Raw genomic sequence first — 15,980 nt, forward strand, 5'->3', positions numbered from 1 at the left:
AGACTCTGATGTGGATCTTTGAAGATGGAGGAACTTAAATATTAAAGGATCCACCAGGTGCCAATAGAGTTGAATGGGAATCCCAAAGGGGAATTTGTTTTCAACATAAATACTAATAATATAGTAATTGTGAAGCAAATGTTTATAATGTGTGGAGTGCTCTGATCAGCGCTGCCCTGGCTGTTTTGTGGGATGTCAGGGTGGGTGAGGCAAGGTAGGAAAAAATGGGAAAGCAGTGACCTGGGGAATTTGTGTTGAACAGGCATTGTTTTCTGTTCTTCACCCCTGACAGTTTTTGGTTCCAGGCCTCATACTCATTGCTGCTGCTGCTGCTGCTGCTGCTAAGTCCTTCAGTCATGTCCAACTCTGTGCGACCCCATAGATGGCAGCCCACCAGGAGGCTCCTCCATCCCTGGGATTCTCCAGGCAAGAAACTTCTGCAAGTGGTCCTTCACATCACAGTAGAGAAAACCTAGAACCCATTAGAAACGGAAAGGCATCAGGTAAGAACACCTTTCATTACTTAGATGTAATGAAACAGCCAAGTATTGCTTAAATATATCCATTTTTCAAAACTGAGCTGAATGACAGAGTCTCCATGAAGCACTTACCACATTACAAATACTATTATTATATTGTTAGTTTTTTTTATAGTTTATGTAGTTATACCATTATACATACAATATGTATGTGTATATATATATATAGAGAGAGAGAGCTTAGTTGCTCAGTCGTGTCCAACTCTGTGATGCTATCTATGACCTGTAGCCCACCAGGCTCCTCTGTTTATGGGGTTTTCCAGGCAAGAATACTGGAGTGTGTAGCCATTCCTTTCTCCAGGGGATCTTCCTGACCCAAGGATGGAACCCAAGTCTCCTGCATTGGCAGGCAGATTCTTTACCATCTGAGCCCCCATATACAGCTTGAAGTAATATCATGCTGATTAACATTATAATAATATTAGCTACTGTTTTATAAAGATGAGGCTTCCCAGTTGGCACTAGTGGTAAAGAATCTGCCTGCCAATGTAGGTTAGACATAAGAGACATGGGTTCGATCCCTTAGTTGGGAACATCCCCTGGAGGAGGGCATGACAACCCACTTCAGTATCCTTGCCTGGAGAATCCCTTGGACAGAGGAACCTGATGAGCTATAGTCCATCGGGTGACAAAGAGTCAGACACGACTGAAGAGACTTAGCACACATGCATTCCTGCTAGTTTTAATATGCTAGTAGTGTTATTATTGGAGAAGGCAATGGCACCCCACTCCAGTACTCTTGCCTGGAAAATCCCAAGGACAGAGAAGCCCGGTAGGCTGCAGTCCATGGGGTCGCTAAGAGTCAGACATGACTGAGCGACTTCACTTTCACTTTTCACTTTCATGCATTGGAGAAGGAAATGGCAACCCACTCCAGTGTTCTTGCCTGGAGAATCCCAGGGACAGGGGAGCCTGGTGGGCCACCGTCTATGGGGTCGCACAGAGTCGGACACGACTGAAGCGACTTAGCAGCAGCAGTGTTATTATCTTGTGCATTAATACCTATAACAATATTATTATTATCCAATTAAAATAATACTAGCTAGGTAATAAAACCAGCCACAACAATAATAATGGCTACCATTTATTGAGCACTGACCAGATGTTATGTCCAGCTGCAAGCATGATCTCATCTAATGTTCCCACCATTCCATAAAGTGGTTGGTTACTCCAAGCGCTCTCACTTTGCATATGAGTAGATAAAGTTTTTCCCAGCCAGAAAACAGTGAGACAGCGATTTGAACCCAGAACCCATTTTCCCCCAATTAGCAGGTCACCTCTCCTCACCCTTTGGGTCCAGACTGTGGTCTGCCCATGGACTGGAACGCTTGATCACCGTCTGCTTTTTCTTAGAGTGATTTATGACTTACCAGCTCCTGGAGGGCAGAGTGCAATTTATATATGAAAGCTTCAGAACCCTCAGCCCTGTGCCTTGAACTTACAGATAAGCACTGTTCAAATGTTCAGAACACTGCACAAGCGCTGTTCAGATAAACACTGTCTGAACTGGTTAAAATTCCACACTGCCAACAGGGTCAGGCTTGTTGGTGACGGTGGCAGCCCATCTTCTCTGGTGTGCAGTTCCAGGAGAGCATTGATTGTTTACAACTTGTTTCTAGTGATCATAGGATTCCCATTCCTGTTTTCAGCAAGGACCAACGCAACTGTTACCCAATCATTTGCAAAGCGTCTATCAGATTTAAGAGAAGTTCCAGTAAACTGCATAATAATAATGAGAGTAACAGTCACCGAGTGCTTCCCACATGTTGAAAACTATGCTAAACTCTCTGCAAAATTAATCTTGTAACCCTTATCACAGCTCTTTGAGGTAGATATTGTTATCTTCTTTCTACAGATGAAAGTTGAATAACCTGCCCCAAAATCAGGCAGCTGGTGAGTTGCAGTGTTCAGATTTGAAATCCAATTTGACTCCAGAGTAAATGCTTTTAATCATTTAATCACTCTTCTAAGTAACTCATTCTTCCCTTCCTTCTTTCTTTCCTTCCTTCCAAAAATATTTAATGAATGCTTCTTCTTCACTGGGCCTCTGTAAGATGAATGATGCAAAGATGAGCTGATAAGACACTTTCCTTTCCCTGAAGAGTATTGTGGGAAATCAGAGGTGAAATATGCAGTCATAAAATGTAAAAAACAGCTCCGATAGAATTGACAGTGTTTTGAGAGCAGAAGCATAACAGCCATAATGCCTGGGTACCTGCTTGGCTCTTGAAGATCCCTGAGTCCTCATACCAACCATCTGGGCTGGATGCCAGTAGTCCTCTTTGTATGTGACGATGCTGAGTCTCAGAGAAGTCAGAACAATTGCTCAAGGCCACACAGACATCCAGTGGCAAACTTGCCATAAATCCCAAAGTTTGTGCTTTCCTTACCAGGCCAAGTCACCCGGGACTAATATAAAGAAAACTAACATAAAACGGCCACCTTTGTCCATCGAGGGCAATATGTTTTCTAATAAATAAAATAGTTAAATTTCCTCCTAGACAAACTATAATCTCTCCACACACTTCAGAAAAACAACATCCAAAACTCTTGCTTTTGACCATCCTTTCTGTGAGGATATGGAGGAAACCCTTAAGATAACAGATCTTATAATTTCTTCAAGTTCTGTTGTAATGGAGTTTGCTAGGAAAGTTGTTCCTCAGTTCATATTTATTTAAACCTTCCATACCTTGGATTAAAGCTTCATTCTGGGCTGTAACGGACTGATTGAGGACAAGTACTAAATACTGAAAAAAAAAAAAAAAAAACAAAGAAATATGGAGGTACTTGAAATACAGGGTACATGGTAGCTGGGGCAAAATTGAGGATGTGAGGTTCCACAGGGTGTTTGAGTCTGAATTGTTAACACACTGGAAGTTCCAAGACATTTAACCTCTTGCTGGTCCTCTGAATTTTCTTTCTTTCTTTTTTTAAATAAGCACAGTAGCATGGAATGGCTTCAGAGGGAGCATAAACTGGCCTACCACTTTGAGAATACTGCAAACGCCCTGGAAGAGGAGATGAAAAGGGTTCAGAGGCAATATTCTCCTGTAAGGGCAATGGAAAACTTTCACACCTCTGAAAGTGCTCTTTACAGGAGTTCAGGACTGCTTTTGAACCATTATCGAAATGATCAACAGAGTAGCAGAGTCACCAAAGTAAGTTTTGTGAATTTTACAGTCTTTGGTCCAAATCAGCCTCTCAGCTTTAATAGAAGAGAAATTTTATGCACGTACAGAGCACTGGTGGAGAAGGAAATGGCAACCCACTCCAGTGTTCTTGCCTGGAGAACCCCAGGGACGGGGGAGCCTGGTGCGCTGCCGTCTATGGGGTCGCACAGAGTCGGACACGACTGAAGCGACTTAGCAGCAGCACAGAGCACTGGGGCTCAATAGTTGTCTTTGCTCTTTTTGATTTCCTGACGTTTAATGCTGTCATCGTTTCAGAGGGTCCAGCAAGGCTTTTTCCCAATAGAAGGCTCTGCTAGCTTCCTGCTCTCCCTCGCCTGTGGTCTGCCCATCCACACAGTGACATTCTTAAGCTCCAGCCTCACAAGACACATCACACATTCTAAACTGCACCCTGCATCTTTGTGGTGTCTGAACACATTAAAAAAAAAACTGTTCTCGTGAACAGTCTTTGGACATGAGACAACTAATTTCCTGCATCACGTGTGGATTTCAGAACAATGCCAGAGGGGCTAAGAACACACTTTCTCTGTTGACTACACAAAAACGTTTTCAGCATCTGCCCAGGGCCAGAAGTTTATCTTCTCCAGTATATTAAAAACACTAAGCTGGAGCGCCCATGTTAAAGAAAGGACATTTATTTAGTCAAGTGCTTTTGAAATCATTTTTTTGGGGGGGGTTCTGAGATAGCACTGAAGAATAAGGTGCCTCAACTAGCACTGAGCCTGATCACCCGAAAGCAAAATTTAAACAGAAAAGTCTGGTTTCGCTTTGCCCTTTCCCTTTTAACCCTTCTCACCAGTTTTCTTATTAGTTAAAGGTCAGTAATAGTTGGCTGATGTGGTAGATTGTTAATGCACTGTGTTAGTGAAGGTCATTTTCATCCGACCAGAAGTCCAAGCAAATTTAAATTCAGAAGAAGTAAGTCATAATTTACTCTTTTTCTCATTACTCAATAAAAGAATTCAGACTTCCAGCACTTTTTTTTTTTTTAAACTTCTCTCCATGTGGTTTTTTATTTATTTATTTTTGACCGCACCGCAGAGCATGATGTGGGATCTTAGTTTTCCGACCAGGGATGGAACCTGCAACCCCTGCATTGCAAGTGTGGAGTCTTAACCACTGGACTGCCAGGGAAGTCCCACATTCAAAACTTTTTAAAAAGAAAGCCTTGATCTTCTGTGTAAGGAAAAGATGAGCCCGAGTGAGACTTCTCACAGTTACTTTTAAGAGATGATGTGTCGTGAAAATTTTCAGCAAGGGACTCATTAGCGTCACATGATATAAAATTTGGGATTTTAGGACTTAAAAATATATTTATTTGAGATAAAAATTGGGATCTGAGGGATCATGTTATAAATAACATTATAAACAGGTGATTCACACATTACATGGAGTCCATAGATGTGTTTGTTTGGCCTAAAGAAAATTTTCATAGAATTTAAAATTATTCCCAGCATTCTAAAATGGGAGAAAGAAAATATAGGAGAACATCTCTATGATCTTGGGTTAGGCAAAAATTTCCTAGCTAAAACACCAAAATCATGATCACATGAAAAAAAAAAATAAGCTGGGCTCTAGAAAAATTAAAAACTTGTGTTTTTTGGAAGATACTGTTAGGAGAATGAAAGACGAGTCATGGATTGGGGGAAAAGAGTTGAAACTCACATATCTGATAAAGGACAGGTATAGAGTTTATAGAAAGAACTCTGAAAACTCAATAATATGAAAATAAATAACCCAATAAAATTGGGCAGAAGATTTAAATGTACACTTAAGCAAATGAGATTTATAGATAGCAAATAAACATATAAAATGATATTCAACTGAAGTAAGGAATATATTTAAGGGAATGTTAATTAATGCAAATTAAAACCACAATGAGATATCACTAGTGAAGTGATAGTGAAGTCCTTCAATCATGTCTGACTCTTTGTGACCCCATGGACTGTAGCCTACCAGGCTCCTCTGTCTATTGGATTTTCCAGGCAAGAGTACCAGAGTGGGCTGCCATTACCTTCTCCAGGGGATCTTCCCAACCCAGGGATTGAACCCAGGTCTTCTGTATTGCAGACAGAAGCTTTACCATTTGAGCCACCAGGAAGATATCACTATACAACTATTAAAATGGCTAAAATTAAAAAGACTGGCCATATTGAGTGTTAGCAAGCATGCAGAGAAATGGAACTCTTGTACACTGCTGGTAGGAATGTAAAGTGGTAACTGCCATTCTGGAACCGGTTTGGTAGTTTCGTAAAAGGTTAAATATTTAGCATATATATATATGTGCTTATAAATTGCACATTTTATTTTTATTTAATTTATATTTTTAGGAAGTATAGTTGATTTATAATATTATGTCAGGTATTCAACATGAATATTGGATGAATTCAATATTGGGAAAGGAGTATGTCAAAGTTATATATTGTCACCCTGCTTATTTAAGTTATATGCAGAGTACACCATGTGAAATGCCAGGCTGGATGAATCATAAGCTGGAATCAAAATTCCTGGGAGAAATATCAACAACCTCAGATATGCAGATGGTACCACCCTAATGGTAGAAAGCCTACCACCCTAATGGTAGGGTGATACCACCCTAATGGTAGAGAGCCTCTTGATGAGGATGAAAGAGGAGAGTGAAAAAGCTGGCTTAAATCTCAACATTCAAAAAACTAAGATCATGGCATCCAGTCCCATCACTTCATGGCAAGTAGATGGGGAAAAATGGAAATAGTGGAAGATTTTATTTTCTTGGGCTCCAAAATCACTGCAGACAGTGATTGCCGCAATGAAATTAAAAGATGCTTATTCTTTGGAAGAAAAGCTATGACAAACCTAGACAGCATATTAAAAAGCAGAGATATCACTTTGCCAACAAAGGTCCATCTGGTTAAAACTATGGCTTTTCTAGTAATCATGTAAGGATGTGTGAGTTGGACCATAAAGAAGGCTGAGTGCCAAATAATTGATGATTTCAAAATGTGGTGCTGAAGACTCTTGAGAATCCCTTGGACTGCAGGGAGCTCAAAACAGTAAATTCTAAAGGAAATCAACCCTAAATATTCATTGGAAGGACTATGCTGAAGCTCCAATACTTTGGCCACCTGATGTGAGGAGCCAACTCATTGGAAAAGACCCTGATGCTGGGAGAGACTGGGGGCAGGAGGAGGAAGGGCAACAGAGAATGAGATGGTTGGATGGCATCACCAACTCAATGGATGTGAGTTTGAGCAAACTCTGGGAGATGGTAAAAGATAGGGAGACCAGGCGTGCTGCAGTCCATGGAGTTGCAAACAGTCGGACACCACTTATCGACTTAATAATACTCCATTTAAAGTTATTGCAAAATAATGGCTCTATTTCCCTGTGCTGTACAACAATATACCTTGTTGCTTATCTATTTTACACAGAGTATTTTGTATCTCTTAATCCCTAGCTTCTCTCCTCCCGCCACCCCCGCCACACCACCATAACAACTAGTCTGTTCTCTATAGTTATGTGAGTCTGTTTCTATTTTATTATAGGCATTCATTTGTTTTATTTTTTAGATTCCACATATAAGAGAAAATCTAGTGTATTTGTCTTTCTCTGTCTGACTTAGTTCACTTAAAGCATAATACTCTCCAGGTCCATCCACATTGTTGCAAATGGCAGTATTTCATTCTTTTTTTCTATGCCTGGAGTAATGTTCCATTGCATGTACATGCCTTGCTTTTTTTATCCATTCATCTGACATTTCTTAAGTTGTACTTTTTAAATATGTGCAATTTATTATTTGGCAATTATATTGCAATATCCTAATTAAAAACTGGTATGCTATATCTAAATCTTTTGTATATTGGGTTTCTCTTACAAATGAAGCAGGACACCAACGGGCTGGAGCAGGGAAACCACTGATTACCTTCAACAGGATGTCTCCCGTGTGTTCACTGTGAACTGAATTAGTTTTGCTTCACTTGTGGAGCCTGTCTGCTTGGCCTTTGCAGGTTGTTGACTTTAGAGCCCTAGGCTGCCATGCTTCTTGTAGGCATCTGAGTTTTCAAAATGTATGCCTTGCTTCCCAGGTTAAGTTCCCTTTAGATCAGTTTTTCAGGTGTAAGCCTGGTGTCAAAGTTCACTAATACAGAATGGAAGATGCCAGGTGATGATGAACACAGAGATTGGAGAGCTATGTCTACAAACCAAGAGCCATTAGAATTATTAGTGACCATCAGAGTGAGAAAGAGGCAAGGAAGGATTCTCTCCAAGAGCCCTGCAGTAAACTTGGTTTTCTTTAGGCATCTGTCTCCATCAAAAATCTGCCTTTTTTTATTAAGAAATTCCATCTGAGACTGGAGTATATCCTTAATTCTCTGTTTGTGTCAAAAGATGTATAAAGGCTGCCTATCTAGAGAAGTATATGATATTTCTACAAATGCAGAAGGTGTAACACAGAGCTTGGAGGTAGGAAGGGGAAAGAGAGTAACTCAGCCTGGATATGTTTCTGGCCAGGACAAATTTAGAAGACACCTCTTTTATTATTATTTTATTCTTTTTGAGTGAATAACTCTCAGTTCAGTTCAGTTCATTTCAGCCGCTCAGTCGTCTCCGACTCTTTGTGACCCCATGAATCGCAGCACACCAGGCCTCCCTGTCCATCACCAACTCCCGGAGTTCACCCAGACTCATGTCCATGGAGTCAGTGATGGCATCCAGCCATCTCATCCTCTGTCGTCCCCTTCTCCTCCTGCCTCCAATCCCTCCCAGCATCAGAGTCTTTTCCAATGAGTCAACTCTTTGCATGAGGTGGCCAAAGTACTGGAGTTTCAGCTTTAGCATCATTCCTTCCAAAGAAATCCCAGGGCTGATCTCCTTCAGAATGGACTGGTTGGATCTCCTTGCAGTCCAAGGGACTCTCAAGAGTCTTCTCCAACACCACAGTTCAAAAGCATCAATTCTTCAGCACTCAGCTTTCTTCACAGTCCAACTCTCACATCCATACATGACCACAGTAAAAACCATAGCCTTGACCAGACGGACCTTTGTTGGCAAAGTAATGTCTCTGCTTTTGAAAATGCTATCTAGGTTGGTCATAACTTTCCTTCCAAGGAGTAAGCGTCTTTTAATTTCACGGCTGCAGTCACCATCTGCAGTGATTTGGGAGCCCCAAAAAATAAAGTCTGACACTGTTTCCACTGTTTCCCCATCTATTTCCCATGAAGTGATGGGACCAGATGCCATGATCTTCGTTTTCTGAGTGTTGAGTTTTAAGCCCTTTTGAAATGAATGTCAGTTGGTAAGCATAGACAAGCATGAGTACACTCTCCATTCCACATTCATGAAGGGACAAAAGAGTGGTCTAACTAAAGTTTATATCATGACATATATACTCAGAGTCAGACATGATGGCCTTAAATTAATCACAATGGTGGCCATGCCATGTTTTTCAATAAAGTTGCCAGCTTCCACTGTCTGAAACATCTCTGGAACTCTTTTTCTTTGCTAACTTTTGTAAAACCTTGCACTGGATTGTTTTGAAAGTCCTCAAGAATGTTAAACTCTGACTTTTTTTTTTTTAAAGTTTGATTTTGGGCACAGAATGGGCTTCCCTGGTGGCTCAGATGGTAAAGAATCAGCCCGCAATGCAGGGGATTCAGGTTTGATCCCTGGGTTGGGACGATTCCCTGGAGAAGGGAATGGCTACTTACTACAGAATTCTTGCCTGAAGAATTCCATGGATAGAGGAGCCTGGCAGACTACAGTCCATGGGGTTGCCAAGAGTTGGACATGACTGAGTGACTAACACTTTCACTTTCACTGTGGGTTGAATAGTTCAGTTCCGTTCAGTCACTCAGTTGTGTCTGACACTTTGTGACCCCATGAACCACAGTAGGCCAGACCTCCCTCTCCATCACCAACTTCCACAGTTCACCCAAACCCATGTCCATTGAGTTGGTGATGCCATCCAGCCATCTCATCCTCTGTTGTCCCCTTCTCCTTCTGCTGTCAATTCTTGCCCAGCATCAGGGTCTTTTCAAATGAGTCAGCTCTTCACATCAGGTGGCCAAAGTATTAGAGTTTCAGCTTCAACATCAGTCCTACCAATGAACACCCAGGACTGATTTCCTTTAGGATGGACTGGTTGGATCTCCTTGCTGCCCAAGGGACTCTCAAGAGTCTTCTCTGACACCACAGTTCAAAAGCATCAATTCTTCGGTGCTCAGCTTTCTTTATAGTCCAACTCTCACATCCATACATGACCACTGGAAAAACCATAGCCTTGACTAGACAGACCTTTGTAAACTCTTTAAAATTGACATATACATGGAATCTCAGAATGTGATCTTTCGTGGAAATAGGGTATTTGCAATTATAATTAAAGAGGTCATAGTGAATTAGGGTGGGCCCTAAGTTCTGTCTGCCCTGGTGGCTCAAAGGGTAAAGAATCTGCCTGGAAATGATAACCCATTCCAGTACTCATGCCTGAAGAATTCCATAGACAGAAGAGCCTGGTTAGCTATAGTCCATGGAACTGTGAAGAGTTGGACACAACTGAATGACTAACTTTAGGTCCTAACTGAAGTTTGTATAAGGAAAGGAGACGAGGCACACAAACAAATAAACACAGGGAAGATGCCAAGTCATGATGAACACAGAGATTGGAGAGCTACATCTACAAGCCAAAGGGCATCAGGATGTAATGGGGACCATCAGAGAGAGGAGGAGGCAAGGAAGGTCCTGTTCAAGAGCCTTTAGAGAGAGAGAGCATGGCCCTGCTGAAACCTTGGGTTTGGACTTAGCCTCCAGAACTGTGAGAGGATTTCTGTTGTTTAAGCCACCCAGTGTATGGTACTTGGTGACATCAGCCCTAGGAAACTAATATGGGAACTAAGTTGAATGTCTGTAAAAATAATCAAGCTGAGTAATTGTGCTGCTAGTCAAAAAATTCCATGATTACCTAACAAGATTGATTTTATTGCAAACTGAACTTAGATGACATGGGAATGGCTGCCTTTGATGGCCAGCAGGCTAAGACTGGTGCTTTTAGCATTATTTCATTGATCCTCTTAAAACTGTAGTATAGGAGCTCATCTCCATTTCACAGGAGAAAAAAAAATCTAAGGAGTTGATAGTTTAGGAAACTTGACTACACTCATGCAGCTGATAATGGTCAGAATTCAACATTTACGCTTCTTTCATTAGACCACACCGAGTCGCAATGTCTGAAGATGCCTTCCAAAAATGTTTGAGCAATAGACATACCTCTGAACTAATTGTACTATACCCCAAAGTAAGGGATTTGCAGAATGGCTCTCTTGAACAGTAAGTTCTGATATTTTTGTTGAAAAGATTCCCTGTCATAACTTTACAGCCACACCTTGTCTATATTATGTTAGATTCTTTGCCTGCTTAACTTATCACTCCCAGAGGAGGCACTGGGACTTCTTTTCCATTTTGTACCGAACTGAAAAAGCTGTCAACGGTTAGTAAATAGTCAGTATTTAAGTGCTCCCTACAAATTATGACCCTCAGGCTAGAAGACTAAAAAAAAAAATTCTGTTATGCAATTTTCCACTCTTTAAGTAATCTTAACAGTGTGGGTCATGTTAGTCCTAGTTTAATATTATAATCCAAACAACATTTGACTCCAAACAGAATGAGGTTCAGGAATCACCCTGGCTGTGTATTCTAAGACCATTCATGAGCTGGTCGGGCTGTTGTGACCTTTCTAGTATTTGCAAACTGGCTGGTCTTTTTGTCCCTCCTCTGCCTACATGGCACTTACCACCCACAGAATAATAGAACAATGGTAACATTTTAATTTTCTTCTTTTTTTCCTTCTTTTTTAATCTTTGAAGAAGGACCAGCTCAGCCCTATTGGTTGGGTAAGTTGAGGACCAGCTTGCGTATTTGCTGGCGCTCCAACCTGAGAGAAGTCAGGCTTGAGTGTGTCCATATCCTCTGCTCAGCTGTGAATCTTTGTCATTCTCTGTCCCCAGTCAGAGAAACTGGCTCATCCCTGTGGAAGGGGTTATTTACAAACTGTCTTCAAGACTTCACCTTTCCTTTTTTCTATGTGTGTGTGTGCCTGGGTAAGGCATGTGCTGGTGTTTATAATGTGGCATGGAGGGAGAATGATCTTTGGTTCTGAGGATCAACTTTGGGTTGAGCTCAATCTTAAAAGTCCCCAAATATTAGTACCTCCTCTAAGAAGCATTTCAACTATACCCTTGATTTCATGCTGCCTTCTCTTAAACCCTTTCTTCTTGTAAAATGAAATCATTGACTTCTTTTCCTTTATTCTCAAAGCTCCCCTTCCTGTATAATCAATTGTACCTATATTTTTCTTGTGAATATCAATTTCATCAGCTCTTGCTTTGTCACAGTTTGTACTCAAAATTATTTGATAATTAGTTGCTTTCAAGGTAAAACTCAGAAGCTTATTGTTAAAGGTCCACCATATCCTCAATCCCCTTCTAACTTGTTTGTAAAAAAAATTCATTCACCCATCCATCTCTCCATGTATCCATTCAGCAAAACTTTATGGAATACCTGTGCTGTGCTGTGCTGTGCTTAGTTGCTCAGTTGTGTCTGACTCTTTGCGCCCCCATGGACTGTAGCCTGCCAGGCTCCTCTGTCCATGGGGATTCTCCAGGCAATAGTACTGGAGTGGGTGGCCATGCCTTCCTCCAGGGAATCTTCCCAACCCAGGAATCAAACCCAGGTCTCCCCCATTACAGGTGGATTCTTTACCATCTGAGCCACCAGGAAAGCCCAAGAATACTGGAGTGGGTAGCCTATCCCCTCTCCAGAGGATCTTCCTGACCCAGGAATAGAACTAGGGTCTCCTACATTGCAGGCAGATTCTTTACCACCTCAGCTACCAGGGAAGCCCATTGAATACCTAACAAGTGTCAAACACTATCATTTGCATTGATAACAAAGTGCAACATGGACAGGCCTTGTCCCTCTTCTCATAGAGCGTATAATTTGGTGGCAAAATGGAACAATAAATGTGATCATGCAGTGTGACAAGCTCTATGAGAGAAAGCTCAGGGGGCTGTGAGAAAAGAGAAGAGACAGTCTGGGGCCAAGGGACTCCTTCCCGAGGAAGTGTTATCTAGGCTGAAATCCTGTGAATAGGAGTCAGCCAGGTGAAAGCCAGGGAAAAGGTTTCTTGGTGAGTGAAAAATCGTGTCTAAAGCCCAGAGGTGAGACACCATAGCACACTTGGGAAGTGAAAGAGGTTCAGTGTAGCTGGAGGGCAGAGTGGGGACTTTGTTTTAAGGTCAGTGAGGAACTACTGTAGGGTTTAAATAGATGAGAGAACAGATAAGATTTATCTTTTAAAAGGATGATTCTTGCTTTCTGAGGCTCAGAAGAATGCAAAGTAATGGGACTGGAAACAGAACCAGGGGCCGAAATCTAGATAAGAGAATTGTAGGAACCAGGAGCAGAGAGACCAAGAGATATATAGACAGAGATATTTAGATGTCATGCGGGTTCCAAGTATGTCACATGATTGTATTCACGTTGTACATTGACCGCCAGGCCAGCTTTGCTCCTTCTCTGCACAGATTCAAGTTCTACCCACACTGATGTTCTATGTGATGTCTTCTCTGACTTTCAACCCCGGAACCTGTATGAATGTTTGTAAGATATTTTCTCTCTGCACCCCTTATTTCACAAAAAGAATTAATTTGCAATGTCATTTGTTCCCTTAGCATATTTATTTTCTCAAGTGGATGACAAGCAGTAGGAGCAGAAATCATGTAAGTACACCTTTTAATCTCATTCGCCTTCGGTGTTTCCCTCCTCATCTTGTGCTAAGTGGATGAGCCATGAATATGTGTCCTTTTGACCAACGGTGATGCTGCTGCAGTTCCCAAAATCCTCCAGGTGGTTCTCTCCCACGTTTTATTTTCAACGGCACACCAACCAGTCTAGTAGTTCAGTTATTCATTTATTCATTAGCTTGTGCCTTTATTCATTCACTTAGTTTGTGCTTTACTCATTCACTCATATTTTTTAAGTCCTTGCTATGCCTTAGGCACTATTCTAGAGTTGATCTATTGCCTTTTTCTCAACTATCTGTTTAATTTTGGGTACTGAGTTTTTTTATCACAGAGCCAGACCACTTCTCCTATTTGCCATATAAAACAAGGATTGAGTGTACTGGAAATGTTATTCTGCTATAAGTATAGCTTAGCACATGGTACCCAGATGAGCTGTCTTACGGTATGAGAAGGGGCTAAGGTGTGGACTGATTCCTTTGGCTTCCTAGATGGAGCGCTAGATTTCTGTAGTTGGCAAATGTCTTGCCCAAGGGACTTAGACCTTGGTATTTGAATGTGTACTGGACTGAGTTAATTCTGTCTTGCTTTTTAAATAGCTTCTAATGTTTACTCAGTAGAAGCAGAGTTAAATGGTCCCAAATACTCCAAAACTCATGAATCAGAAGAATGTTAGAGCCCTAATGTAAAATTCCTGATGTAAAGAAAACTTTGATCTTTTGCCCCTGCTGCCTGATCAGCCCTGAGTCGGCCATTCGTGCCAGAAACAGGCACTGGACGAACTGTGGTTTGGGAGGGAAGTTTCTGAGTTCCAAAATTCTTCTGAGCTGTACTTGCCATGATTTTTATGCTAGTATTGCATCAAAGCTCTTCTTTGGTGAAGAAGTTGCCATATATGATTAAAAATAATTTGGGGGGCAGGATTTCTACCAGGAATTGAACAAACAATGTACTGTCTTATCCTGGTTCCAAATTCCTAATGCATCTGCTTTGTACAGTCCCCATTTCATAAAACTACAATTCCTCATTTGTCTGAGTTCCTTCTGCTTGTGTGCTAGCAGTCACACCCCTTTATTTTTGGCCCTAAAGGCACCTTCCCAAGTTTGGGAAAGCCTCTGATTTGAAGTCACAGAAGCCCTAAATAATGCAGTTGTTGCAAGCGTCCTTGCTCAACATTTAGCAAGCTACCCCATTGCTTTTCCCCAGCAGAGCAGATATTGTAAAACGGCTGACTCCTCAACTAGTTTCCTGAAGAGAACTCCCGATCTCCGCTCCACTTTCCTTCCAGAGCCACCATCTTGGATTCTGATAGTTTTCCAGTTTCTCTCTCTTGAAACTCCCTAGTCAAACATATGCGGCCACACAGAAGAAATCAGATGTTTTGTTTGCTTAATTATTTTTACCTGAAGGTGCACCCTGAGTCTGTGAGTCAACTTGTAGAAATTTCTAGGTTCCACCAGCTTTTGTGCTGGGCCTCAGTCTCTCAGCTGTGATCCTAGAACTTTTCCTCATACGCCCGATGCCTCCTTTAGACTTAGATATTTTTTTATTTTGTTTGTTTTTGATACAAATCTCTATCTATATCATTGGGTGTGTGTGCTCTGTCGCTCAGTTGTATCTGACTCTTTGCAACCCCATGGACTCTAACCCGCTAGAGTCCTCTGTCCATGGAATTTTCCAGGCAAGAATACTGGAGTGGGTTGCCATTCCCTTCTCCAGGCTCTATATCATTCAGATCAGATCAGTCGCTCAGTCGTGTCCGACTCTTTGCGACCTCATGAATCACAGCACGCCAGGCCTCCCTGTCCATCACCAACTCCCGGAGTTCACTCAGACTCACGTCCATCAAGTCAGTGATGCCATCCAGCCATCTCATCCTCTGTTGTCCCCTTCTCCTCCTGCCCCCAATCCCTCCCAGCATCAGAGTCTTTTCCAATGAGTCAACTCTTCGCATGAGGTGGCCAAAGTACTGGAGTTTCAGCTTTAGCATCATTCCTTCCAAAGAAATCCCAGGGCTGATAAGTTAGGTCACCTTAATTGGCATGTAACAAAATCCTAGCCTAAACTGGCTTAAACAAAAAGGCAATTCATTGGCTTACCTAACCTTGGAAGTTCAGGAAGCAAGGTAAGGCACAGCTGAGTTTAGAGCTCACAGGGGATTCTTAGGAGTCAGTTTCTCTCTACTCCTTGGTTCTTCCTTCTGCTGTGGTCGGCTTTTGTCCCATGTTTCATGCACAGAAGTGGTAGCACTTGGCAATAATAGATACATCCTCTAATTTCCAGGTCTTGTGGAAAAAAGTGACCCAAGATGTTCAATAAAATTCTTAACCTATCATTAACTGGAGTTTTTTTTCATGTACTCATCCCTGAAGCAGTCACTGTGGCTAGGCTTATGAGGAGTAGCAAAGAACATCCCTGATGTGGGAGTCCTGGTAAAGAGCCTGAAACACAACAAATCAGAAGAGCTATTCCCCCTC

At 41.7% G+C, this 15,980-nt stretch overlaps 1 long non-coding RNA gene across 1 annotated transcript; it reads left to right on the top strand.

Moving 5' to 3' along the window:
* Positions 1-297: 297 nt before the first annotated feature.
* LOC112581612 lies at positions 298-15,129 on the top strand. The gene is made up of 3 exons (XR_003106218.3): positions 298-503; positions 3,479-3,697; positions 13,435-15,129. It is a non-coding gene; the product is annotated as an uncharacterized LOC112581612 (long non-coding RNA).
* The last annotated feature ends 851 nt before the right edge of the window (positions 15,130-15,980 follow it).

The sequence above is a fragment of the Bubalus bubalis genome, chromosome 23 (genome assembly GCF_019923935.1).
Source record: "Bubalus bubalis isolate 160015118507 breed Murrah chromosome 23, NDDB_SH_1, whole genome shotgun sequence".
NCBI lineage: Eukaryota > Metazoa > Chordata > Mammalia > Artiodactyla > Bovidae > Bubalus > Bubalus bubalis.